This window comes from Xenopus laevis, chromosome 9_10L, assembly GCF_017654675.1.
Source record: "Xenopus laevis strain J_2021 chromosome 9_10L, Xenopus_laevis_v10.1, whole genome shotgun sequence".
NCBI lineage: Eukaryota > Metazoa > Chordata > Amphibia > Anura > Pipidae > Xenopus > Xenopus laevis.
The window spans coordinates 135,690,064-135,703,028 of record NC_054387.1 but is presented as its reverse complement, the minus strand read 5'-3'; positions in this window follow the sequence as shown (position 1 = coordinate 135,703,028).

Genomic DNA, 12,965 nt, shown 5'->3' with positions numbered 1-12,965 from the left:
ACAGGCCCAGGGTAATTTTATTTAGTTACTGGGGTAGGAGCTTAACATTTGGCACCACCAATCCCAGTGGTTGTATATATATATATATATATATATATATATATATATGTGGGTATATATTGTGCTTAGGTATTTGGAATGCAAGCACCCATTCATTCCTCTGTATGTATTGTTCTTGGGGTGTCAGTGTCTGTACCCACTATTTATATATACAAAATATTCTGGGATGCTAGCTCCCATCCTTTCCTCTCTGTATATGTGTGAATATAGTGAATAAAGTACCCCCTCCTGTAAAATATAAGGATATTATAAGTCACGAGGAGTTTCATGACCATATAAAAGTACGAGGCCGAAGTTTTCTACAGGTCATGGAACTCAGAGGTGACTTCTAATATCCTCATATTTTGCAGCAAGGGGTACTTTATTTTAGGGTTGCACCGAATCCAGGATTCAGTTAGGGATTTTGCCAGGATTCGGCCTTTTTCAGCTTTTTCGGCTGAATCCTTCTGCCCGGCCTAACCGAATCCAAATCCTGATTTGCATATGCAAATTAGAGGCAGGGAGGGAAATTGCAAGACTTTTTGTCACAAAACAAGAAACTAAAAAAACATTCCACTTCCCAACCCTAATTTGCATATGCAAATTCGGATTCGGTGCGGCCGAATCTTTCGCGAAGGATTCAGGGGTTTGGCCGAATTCAAAATAGTGGATTCAGTGCCTCACTACTTTATTTATTATAATACACACGTTTCAGTGAGTCATGTGACAAAAATGACATCACTACTCACCGTTTATAACTGATGACATCACTAGTCACCGTTTATAAGGATATAATTTACAAGATATTCATGGCTTTTGTGTATTGTATAGTGGATAATGTACCCCCTACTGTAGTTTATAAAGATATTATAAGTCACCGAGGAGTTATGTGACCATATAAAAGCACGAGACCGAAGGCCGAGTGCTTTTATACAGGTCACATAACTCCGAGGTGACTTCTGATATCTTTATAAATTTAAGTAGGGGGTACATTATGCATTATAATCTACAGTTTTTGCATGTCTTACATCCTGGCTTTCATGTATGGTCTATAAATGCTAAACTATGTTTTGTGTCTATTACCCCTGTTTGTTTCCCCTGTGTGTGTGTTCACCTTATTTAATGTTGTTTTTTTTTGTGTTTGCCTCTACTCCCTTGTTTGTTGCTTTTATTTGTATTCCATTTGATTTTGTTTAGCTTTTTTTAGTTTTACCTGCCATGGGCGAGATCATCAGCTCTGCCTTAACGGAGCATGAGGAAAAGCAACACGAGTGAGACTGGACACTGAGAAAGGGAGGGGCAGCTGAATATGAGAGGGGGAGAGAGATTTTGCCATGGTGGGAGGGGGAGCGAGAGACTGTGAGGAGGAGAAAGAGCTATAGAGAAGGCATAGGACAACGCATGCAGCAAAGGTATTTGTGGGCAGCATGTCCTATAATGCATTCCGTAGGAGAGGAATCATGGGTGGGCGGAGTGAAACAGGAAACCGGAGACGGAGGGGCAGGGAGAGACCTGAAAGTAAAGTAAGATCGACGATAGTTGAGAGGGACAGAAGCAGCGCGCCTGTAAGAGAGCTATGTGTGGAAGAAAGGTGGGAGGGGGTTACGAGTGGAGAGAACGCTGCAGGGAGAGAGCAGCAGCTGCAAGTGCTGTCACTTTAAGCTTATAAACGGCGCGTTCTGACGCCAGAACGCGCCGTTTATAGGGATATAATTTACAGTCTGGTCCCATAGGGAAATGACCAGACTGTAGATTATATGTAAATATAAATATATCAAAGTCAATGTGTTGGCATTCTGTCGATTAGGAATGCATGTGGTTAGTAAGGACCAGCTCTCTCAATTTAAAACAAAAAACTCTTTATTTCACATACCGCTTGTGTCCAATGTTTCTGTCCACATTGGGACCTTGATCAAGGCTAACAAGTAGTTAATCTTAAATTCAGTAATTATAGAAAATGGTGCAAGATGTCAAAGTAAAAAAAGGCCACGCTTGACCCGTCCTGTCTATCAAATTACCGTCGTGTCTCATTTCTACCACTTGCCTCTAAACTCCTAGAACATATTGTGTTCTCCCGTATTACTAACTTTCTACACACCCATGATCTGTTGAAGCCTCTAAAATCTGGTTTCTGGTCTGGTCACTCTACTGAGACTGCTTTGTGCAGAGTTACAAATGATCTTCAGGTGCCAAAGCCAAAGGTCACATCTCCATCCTTCTCCTCCTTGACCTCATCTGCATTTGATACAGTTTATCACTCTCTCCTGATGCAGATTCTCTATTCGCTTGGCATCTGTAACCAGGCTGCATCTTGTCTCTCTTCTTACCTCTCTAACCGATCATTCACTCTGATAACAAAACCTCATCTCCAGTTCCACTTAATGTGGGGGTGCCACAAGGCTCTGTACTTGGCTCCTTGTTGTTCTCCCTGTACACTCTGTCTTTGGGAGATCTCATCCATTCATTTGGCTTTAATTATCATCTGTATGCTGATGTACCCAAATATATTTATCCACCCCTTCATTAACAGCTGAAACAGAGGCTCAGATCTCTAACTGCCTCCTGGTTATCTCAAATTGGATGAACCAGCGCCACATCAAACTCAACCTAACACTGAACTTATCATCTTTCCACCTAAGCCTGGTCCTACTCCCCTATTTACTATCTCAATTGATGGCTCATTAATCCTGTCAACTCAGCTCACTGTCTGGGGGGAATCTTTGACTCCTCTCTCTCCTTCTCTGATCATATTAACACCACTGTCAAAACCTGTCACTTTTTCTTGCACAATATTGCCAAAATCACTTCCATTCACCTGCTATGGCCGACACTCATGCATGCTCTCATCCTATCCCGACTGGATTACTGTAACCTTCTACTAACTGGCCTCCCTAACTGCCATCTCTCCCCTCTACAGTCTGTATTAAACACTGCTGCCAGAATTCTCCTCCTCTCATCCAAAAGGTACAGGCCCCTCCGCTGCTGAAGTCCTTATCATGGCTTCCTATAAAACAAAGAATAACTTATAAACTCCTCCTCCTCATAACCTTCCCTTCATTCCTCTGCACCTAAATACATCTCATCTCTTGTCTCTCTATATGTTCCTGCCCGAAACCTCCGCTCCTCTCAGAGCAACCGCTTGGTTGTACCCCCCACTACTACTGCTGTTTCCCGTATCAAACCCTTCTCTCTTGTGACTCCTTATATTTGGAATGTCATTCCTGAATCTCTCAGGAGAGAATCCTCCTTCAGTGTTTTTATAACAAAACTCAAAGACTCCCTCTGGGAGCACCTGGATAACAGCTGAACTGGCACTTATATAACAGTGTAACAAACTGTAACTCACAGCACCTTAATACCCCTCTGAATTGTGTCTGTATGTTACCCTCCCATTTAGACTGTAAGCTCTACGGGGTAGGCTCCTCTAGCCTTTTGTTTCCTTGACACTGAGCACTTAATCTGTATTGTAATTATATTTTATATTTTTGTGAATTGTATTTCTAATAATTCACTTATTGTTACTTTTTATTCCAATGATAAAAAGTAACAATATTTTTGTTGTTCTATTTTTTTTTTTAAAGGTAATGCTTTATTCGTTTAAACACATAAAACAAATACAAACATGAAACAGTGTTATTACAATCTTGTGTCGATGTCGTTATTGTAGCATGATTGGTACATAGTTGTTCTCTCTTTTGGGTCATACCACTGCATTAATTGTGTCAGAGTCATCAGAGGGCCTTTTATTCCCTTTCATTCCTTGATTGCAAGCCCGGGCCCGACTCCCACCATGGGCTCCATATTTTATCAAATTTACGGGTTGTGCCTCTAGTTTCATGCGTAAGCTTAATCATGGGAATAGCCTCGTCCACTAACTTTATCCAGGAGTCCACGGTGGGAGGGTTGGGCCCCATCCAATGCATAATAACACATTTTTTAGCATAGTATAACAAAACTCGAAACCTAGTTCTTGCATGGACAGTAGGTACTAATTGGTCCACTATCCCCAGTAGGCACACCTGAGGTGAGTTCACCTGTGGAAAATCTAGGGTAGTTGCTAGGGCAGCCAGTACCTGAGACCAATAGGCTTTTATTATCGGGCAGGCCCAGATCATGTGTAAGAAGTTTGCCGCCATTTCACCACATCTCGGGCAATTGTCGTTATTTCTTTTACCCATAGCCTTAAGTTTTATTGGGGTTGTGTATAACTGATGGAATGTTTTGTATTGAATCAGTTTATCTCTCACGGATATTAAGCTGATATATATTGACTCTGTCGCTTCCTCCCAGTCCTCCTGGGTGAGCTCTGGTACAAGTAATTGCCATTTATTTTGTGCCTTGTGGAATGGAGGGGGGATACTTGCTAATAAGTTGTGGTAGAGTTTAGATATTAGTTTGGTGGGTTGCCCTACTGCCAGGGACTCTTCCATTGCCAATGTAGTCAACACCGGGGAAAGAGTTCCAAACTGTGCCCTGAATAGTTGACGGATTTGAAAGTATCTAAACAAGGGAGTGTGAAGTGGAGCACATTTGACCTTGAGCTCTTGAAACGACATGAATGTGTTATTTATTAGCAGGTCGCCCAGAAATTTGATACCCCGTTGTGGCCAATATAGAAAGTCGTCTAAATTCCGAAAATGTGGAAGGTTGGCATTGCCCCATAATGGGAGGGAGGAAATCAGACGCAAGGGTTGTTGTTTAAGCTGTTTCAGTCCTTGACACCAAGCTTTATGGGGTGTAGTGATAGAGGAGGGTAGGTTGCCCATGTCTGTGAGCTTGCGATATGGTAGATTCTTAAGGCTTTCTAGTGACCCTGCTATGTTGGCTTGCAAAGCCATGTTGGGGTTGTACGGGTCAGGATGAAACCACCAGTGTAGGTAGTAGATTTGGGATGCTAGGTAATATAGGTGGAAGTTGGGCAGGGCCATCCCTCCCTCCTCTTTATCAGCTGTCAACTTGTCCCAGGCCAGTCGTGGTACCTTTTGGTTCCATATAAAGGGGAGAATGAGATGATTGATTTGTTTAAACACCGAGTTGGGAATATGGATTGGAGCGTTGTGTAGATGGTATAGGATTTTGGGGAGGTACATCATCTTGATAAGATTTATTCTCCCCCACATTGTAAGTGGGAGATTTGCCCAGCCTCGAAGGTCTGCCTCTAGTTTTGTAAGTACTGGATTGAGGTTGATCTGTACGAAGGTGGACAGGTCCCCTTGTATATTCAGACCCAGGTACTTAAATTCCTGCGCCCACGTTAGCTCTACATTGGGGGGGAGAAGGGGAGTAGGCTGTTTGTCGATTGGAAAGAGTATGGATTTATTCCAGTTAACTTTAAGGCCTGAAAATACGCCAAACTGTCCTACCAACGTGAGCAGAGCCAAGAGGGAACCTTGGGTGTCGGCAAGATATATTAACATGTCGTCCGCATACAAGGAGATTTTTTCCGTAATTGGGCCAAGGGCTAAGCCAGAAATTTGTTGAGAATCCCGGATGGCAATAGCCAAGGGTTCAATGGCTAAGGCAAATAGAAATGGTGACAGGGGACATCCCTGCCTAGTACCTCGATGTAATCGAAATGGAGCAGATATAAGACCATTAACCCTTACCCTCGCCGTTGGCCGTTGGTATAGTAGTTGAATCCATTTAATAAATCGGTCTCCCAGATTAAATCTGCGTAGCGTTTCCCAGAGATAGGGCCATTCAATGGAATCGAATGCTTTGGCCGCATCAAGGGAGGCCACTGCTCTTGTACCTGGCTTATCATGTAAAATCTCAATATTGGTATATAATCTCCTCAGGTTGATGTTAGTGGACCTGCCTGGCATAAATCCTGATTGGTCTGGGTGGATTAGGTCTATGATGTATCTTTGAAGTCTCTTTGCAAGTATTTTTGCAAGGATTTTAGCATCCGTATTTATGAGAGAGATAGGTCGGTATGAGCTGCACTGTGACGGGTCTTTGCCAGGTTTGGGGATCACTACAATGAGGGCTTCACTGAAGGAGGGGGGTAATGAGCCTGTCACAAAGGAGGACTGTAGGGTACTAAGTAGCTGAGGGGCTAGTTGCTCCTGTAAAGACTTATACCAAGTCGAGGGGAGGCCGTCAGTGCCTGGGGTTTTGTTCGGTGGGAGAGAGGCAATGGCTTCTTTAACCTCTTCTATCTTAATAGGTTCATTTAAAGCCTTCCTGTCATCAATGCAGAGGGACGGGATGGAAACACTGTCTAAAAAGGGTATGTGAAGGTCGTTGGAGTGGGTTAGTGTTGTATCATATAGGTCCCGATAGTACGAAGCAAACTCCTCTACTAGTAGTTTTGGGTCGGTGACCATTACATTACCCGCCCCCTTTATGACCGGTATCGCTGTATAGGGACACATAGTCTTGGCGAAATATGCTAACATTTTACCATTTTTATCACCCATTTCAAAGTACCTTAGTGATTGGTATAGAAGAGCTTTCTTCGTTAACAATGTGTGCTGTCGCTCTAGGGCATTGCGCCTGTCTATCAGAAGTGCGTATGACTCCGGAGAGGGGTTAGAGATGTGATCTGTCTCTGCCTGCAAGACCTCTGCTTCTGCTAGATCAACACTATTTTTCGCTTGATTTCGGGCTCGCCGTATTGCTCTAGCTAGGACCCCCCGCATTACCGCCTTGGAGGCATCCCACAGGACCTCCTGGGAGGCCGTTTCTGCATTGGTTTCCCAATAATTGACATATCCCTCTAAGTTGGCTGTTTGCACTGTCTCATTGTTTAACCAGAGAGGACTCAGTCTCCATATTCTAGAATTTGTTGGGGTTGACCATCTGAGGGATAAAAGAAGCGGGGAGTGGTCAGAAAGTATTCTGGGGAGAAATTGCACCTTGTCGACAAGGGGCAGTAAATCATTAGTTACTAGCGCCAAGTCGATCCTAGAAAAGGACTGGTGGGTAGTCGAGTGGCATGAATACTCCTTTAAGTCAGGGTGTTTCCATCTCCAAGCATCTATCAATTGAAATGCACTTGCCCATTGAGCTAGTTTGGTAGGGCCTACTTCTTGAGACTTGAGACGGTCTAGCTGAGGGTCCATTGTGGAATTGAAGTCCCCTAGTATGCACAGAGGGCCGGGGGGTAGGTTTGCTAATTTGTTAGTAATGTGATCTAACAATGCTCCTGAATATGGTGGGGGCATGTAGAGGTTGATCATTGTAATAGGCTTATTGTCGATTGTACAGTTTAGAATAATATAACGACCATAGTGGTCTGTAATGATCTGTGACAGTGAAAATGCTATGGATTTCCTAACCAGGATGGAAACACCTCTTGCGTGGGTAGAAAATGTGGAGTGGTATGACCATCCTACCCAGGGTTTTTTCAAAGAGAGGACTTTTTGCCCAGTTAGGTGCGTTTCTTGTAGCAATAGGATAGAAGGGGAATGTTTTTTGATATAGTTATGCATGATGCTGCGTTTGAACTTAGAATTAAGCCCCCTTATATTCCATGAGATAATGTTATAGATAGACATAGTGAGTATAGTACAGATGACTGAGCAAAATGGGTTTTGGACCCTGTATCTTGAGAGAACGCATTGACACAACACTCGCTGAAAAGATAGTAATAGACATATACAATAGACACCCCAACATTTCCCATTTTCCCTCCCTACCCACCCCCCCAACTTGGGTGGGTCTAAAACCAATAACTGAAGACACTTAAACGGTCAGTGACTGCGGGCGTGGCCCTTTATCAACCAACCAGTAGACTTTAGAAATATAAACTGATACAGTTCCCTTCCGTTCCAGATGTGCCATGGACTAGTGGTCTGTTTGTATATGTATCCGGTCCTGGTTTGTAGGCACAACACCCTTGGCTTGGGGGACCACTTGGCTATTTCAACGTATTGACATATATCCTTACCATAGTCTCAGGAAACACTGTCCTCAACAGGAGGACAGCAACAGGGAGTGTCAAGTAGACCATGGCTCGTGGACCAAACCGTGTGAAGAAGAAGTATAATGTTCAACAGCCCTTGCATTTAGGTAGATGACAGACTGGCAGAAAAGTAACTTAGTGAACGAGCACGCTATCAGGCCCGTCTGGGACCATCATTTGCCGCTGGTCTTTGTGGGCCCCTTGCGTCTAGCCAAGTTGTTACATCCGCAGGTGCTGTAAAAAAATGCGACTGGCCACCTTCAATAATCCGCAGCTTGGCAGGGAAAAGCATGCTGTATTGTAGCTGTGCATCACGCAGTCGTCTTTTGACTCCCTGGAAGCTTGCTCTTTGTTTCTGTATGGCTGCAGAGAAGTCCGGGTAGAATGAGATCTTAGCTCCATTGTGTTGAATGTCTCCCTTTTGCCGTGCTGCTCTGAGGATAGCATCGCGATCCCTGTAGTTGAGAAGTTTGAACAGGAAGGCCCTTGGAGGAGCCCCCGGAGGGGGTGCCCTATTTGGAACTCTGTGGGCCCTTTCTATTACAAAATTGGAGGAGAAAGTATCAGCTCCAAATAAGTCTCGTAGCCAGGTTTCGGTAAATTGCTCAGGCTGTTGACCTTCTGTCTTCTCCAGGAGCCCGATAACTCGGACATTGTTTCTCCTGTGTCTGTTTTCAAGGTCGTCTATTTTTTCCCAGGCTGACCGAAGTTGTTGTTGAACTTCTTGCATGGAGTTTTGCATCGGATGCACTTGGTCCTCAAGCACGGAGACTCTGTTTTCTACCTCGGTTGTTCTCTCTCTCACATTTTGTAAATCCTGTCTTAGCAAAGATATATCAATTTTAAGGGCCTCAAGTTGGGCAGTGGCGGATGTGCGATTTTCCAATATTGCGCCCATGAGCTCAGATAGTGATGGTTCTGGGGAAACATAGAACAACAACAACGAACTATAAGTGCAGTGTGGGTACCACAATTCGATATGTTGGTGTATATGTGGGGGCAGATGGGCTGGGGTGTCCTCCAACAGTTAAACATATGTACACACAAAGATTGGGACTATAAATCCCCACCCATGTGACCCCCAACACACAATTATATATGAATACTTCAAATGTATAAAAGGCAATATTTATTAGTCAACACTATGCCATGATCTCCAAATAAAAACAGTTAAAACCAAACTAAGCAGCGCTGCATGTACAAAGGGATCCCTTGTATGTATTATAGATGTAACCCAGCATGGGTAATAATTGAATATTGTGGTGAAAGAGTGGCGTGTCTGGAGCCACCTGTAGCGAAAGTTCCAAATTATCCGTTGCTGGTATACGGTTAATGATAACCGAATTATAAATAATGAAATATCCCAGGTGTCAAAGTGCCAGAGTCAATAAGTATCAATAAAGCACCCCTTTAGGGTAGGTTTCCTCTTGATAATAACCCCGTTCCATGTTCAAGGGTGAGGAGGGATTATGAGCGCCTGCCGTGCGGCCAAAACCCTGTGGGTGGGTACGAAATAAATGGGATGACCAAAAGGACGCCTTCGTGGGGTGTCCTACAAATATGGATGTTTCCCAGGGCAGCCCCGCTCAACCAAAATAAAGTATATTACCGACCATGCGGAAGTCCGTGAATGACTGTGAGTCCTTAGAAAGACGTGTGGCAGCGTCTTCGTTCCGGTTCCGTGATGAGCAGTGTGCGGCAGTCCTGGCACTTGTGGACCTGTATAGGGGGATCCCCACTTGTATAGCGCGCGCTGCACCTCAACAGCCGTTTCGCCACAAGCGTGGCTTTGTCAAGAAACCATGACTGGTTGTGAGAGGGGCGGTGGAGCCTCTTGGCTACTATCAGTGTCATTTGCCTGTTGTGAGCTATGGGCGTAGCGCTCCAAACGAGCGGCGGCATCGGTCTTTGGTTTTGGGCCTTATTTACCCATTGGCAAAGAAAATTACTCACAGTCTCGGTTATGGCAGAGGTTACAGTTGTATGTTGCTGTGGATTGTATCAGTGGCCGCAGGTCTTGCAGGGCTGTATGACTGTATAGGCACACTGGAACGGTCTATTGGGATATATGGGGATTCATTGTACCATTATTGGGTATCTTACCCAGAGCACCTTTGCCCCTGATGGATGAGAACAGCCAGGGTGCCGTTCAATCAGGTACTGGGGCCTCTCAGCCTGTTTGAGGAGAATGCTGTCTCAGGCAGGTAGCACAGTATGTACTTGTGGGTGGGCGAAGTTATTTGGGGTGGGTTGCAAGAAATGATTCCCACCCTTAGCCTGAATTAGGGAGTCCGCTCCTCCGTAAGATATGCCCCACTGTCAGGCCCAGGACACCGCAGGCCTCTGTCCCAGCGCTGTCAATATAGGGGCGCTCCCGGGGTTTAACACACCTGCACCTCCCGACTGCGAGCACCCTCTGTTCCCCGCAGACTTGCCTGTGTGCCTGCTATAGCGCCTCGGCGCTTCCGGTGCAGGGCCCTGCACTGGTCCCGCTGATCAACCACCTACGCGGGTCCGCGGCCTGTCACGTGGCTGTAGGCCGCAATGCGCGCACCGCTGCGGGCGCTCCGAAATTGCCCGCTGTTCTTCTGGGCAGGAGATGACGGCCTCCGGAGGTGAGCCGGGAGGGAGTTGGGCTTTTGGGGAGGACTGCAGGTGGGGAAAGAGGCTTATTGTGGAGACACCCCGGGAGCGCCGAAAAAACACGTCCTGCGTGTTGAGCTGCTGGCCACGCCCCCTTGTTGTTCTATTTTTACTAACTCAACATAAGTAATTTTTGAAGCTTGTCACATCTTTGTAGTATACAAATCTTCAACACCCAAAACCACTGGAAAATGGAGCCAAAACTAGTTCAAACAATCAACTAATTCACACCTCAATGAAGTTAATGTAAATATGCAAAATGCCAAATATATTCAGGTGCATTTCACTAGTCCATTCCACTAGGTGTCTCACATATCCATCTTAAAGTGATAGTGCATGTTGCTATATTGGATATACCGTAGTAACCATGCATTTTACTAAACGACACATATTCTATATACAGTGTAAACTGTTTAGTGTTAAACATACATTATAATGTATCCAGATTTAAAAACGAAAATGAATGTTATACTCATCAATATGATTTATATAGAAATGCCGCAGTGTATCGAGTGTAGCTCATCAGTGTACTTCAATTAGAGAGTTAAAAGTTCCGCTGTAAAATCAAAGTCCGATGACCTTTGCATTGGGCTCGATTTAAGACGGCCCATCCTGAAAAACCACTTTTGTATAAAGCCACTGGTTTAAATCATACATTATTATAATAATTATTATTATTATTATTAACATGTATTTATATAGCGCCAACATATTGCGTAGCACTGTAAAGTAAATGTGATTATACAACTACATCACATGAATTACATATATAGAATATATGGAGTAACAAACATCACAATCAATACAGGTACAAAAAGGTGAGGCAGGCCCTATGCATAGGCATACAGTCTAAAGGGAAGGGAGTAATACACAAGGTGTGGGGGTGGGCAAGATGGAATTAAGTGGGTGAGAAATGTGGTACTGTATGTGGTGTTGCGTTTGGTAGTTAAGCAGAGTGAGGGGAGGCTTCTCGAAAGAAGTGCGTTTTAAGAGATTTCTTGAAAGCAGAAAGGTTGGGAGAAAGTGGGACAGACCGTGGGAGAGAGTTCCAGAGGAGGGGTGCAGCCCTTGCAAAGTCTTGAATGTGAGCATGTGAGGAGGTAATGAGAGAAGAGTTGAGGAGCAGGTCAGTAGAGGAGCGTAGTAAGCGATTGGGTGAGTATATAGAGATGAGTTCAGAGATGTAGGGTGGGGCAGAGTTATGAAGTGCTTTGAAAGTCAGTGTCATTAATTTGAATTTGATTCTGAAAGGTAACGGAAGCCAGTGCAGGGATTGACAGAATGGCGAGGCAGAGGAGGAGCGGTTGCTGAGGTGTATGAGCCTCGCAGCAGTGTTCATTATGGACTACAAACGGGAGGGGGAGTGTTGGGTTTGCGCCGACTAGGTTTCCTTCCCCTTTAAGCGCCTCTTCTCCAGAGTGAACATCCCCAATTTGGCCAGTCTTTCCTCATAGCTAAGATTTTCCCTTTACCAGCTTAGTTGCCCTTCTCTGTCCCCTCTCTAATACAATAATGTCCTGTTTGAGTGATGGAGACCAAAACTGTAGGGCATATTCTAGATGGGGCCTTACCAGTGCTCTATACAGTGGGACCCCCTCCTCCCGTGACTCTCTGCCCCATTTAATACAAGTCAAGCCCTTATTTGCCCTTGATGCTGCTGACTGGCATTGCTTGCTACAGACAAGTTTATTATCTACAAGGACTCCAAGCTCCGTCTCCATTATGGATTTGCCTAGTGCAGTCCCATTAAGGGTATAAGTGGATATTGTTACATCCCAGGCAGGGGCGCTCCACCAATGAGGCGAGTTGAGACACTCGCCTCAGGCGGCAGTGCCCCCCTGGTTGCCAGGGGCGGCAAAAATGCCGCTCCTGGTAACTAAGAGCCGAATTTCCGGTTTTCAAAGCGCAGAGAGCGGTATTGCGCTCTCTGCATGAATCGTCGCGGACCGCCCCTGCCCTCTCCGGCGCTATAAAGGTTAGTGCCGGGAGGAGGGAAGGGGGCGGCGAAAGAAGGCCGCCTCAGGCGGCATTATAGCAAGAATCGCCCCTGATCCCAGGTGCAGGAGTTTACATTTATCAACATTGAATCTCATTTGCCATTTAGCACCCTCTGTACCCGATCCTGTAGCCAGTTTCCTATCCATGTGCAAACGACTTCATTAAGCCCAACAGACCTTAGTTTAGAAAGCAGTCGTTTGTGGGGCACAGTATCAAACGCTTTGGCAAAATCCAAATAGATCTACTGCCCCCCACTGTCCAGCATCTTACTTACCACATCATAAAATGCAATCAAATTAGTCTGACATGACCTATCCTTCATAAAGCCATGCTGATTGCTGCTCATAATGACATTCACTAGGACAACATTTTGAAT